Consider the following 291-nt stretch of genomic DNA (forward strand, 5'->3'; position numbering starts at 1 on the left):
AAATATTGGACATGCTTATCGCTGCCCTTTGAAAGAGGCAAATACTGTGTGTTTTTTTTTTTATGTCCTTCGCTGACATTAAACAGCCAGCAGGTGATAGAGATGTCAAGGCAAACAGAGCAGTTCAAATCCAAACAATTGACAGAGTTGTTTAGAGTTCAAACAGCCTTTTCCAATTAATACACGCGAGGCGTGGTTGGAAGAGCATAACTAAAACCCTGAAGAGGAGGGCGAGACTGTGTTGGCTTCCAATGTCCTCCTTTGTCGAACGAACAAACGGAATAAAAGAGG

The sequence above is a fragment of the Gadus morhua genome, chromosome 11 (genome assembly GCF_902167405.1).
Source record: "Gadus morhua chromosome 11, gadMor3.0, whole genome shotgun sequence".
NCBI classification, from domain to species: Eukaryota; Metazoa; Chordata; class Actinopteri; order Gadiformes; family Gadidae; genus Gadus; species Gadus morhua.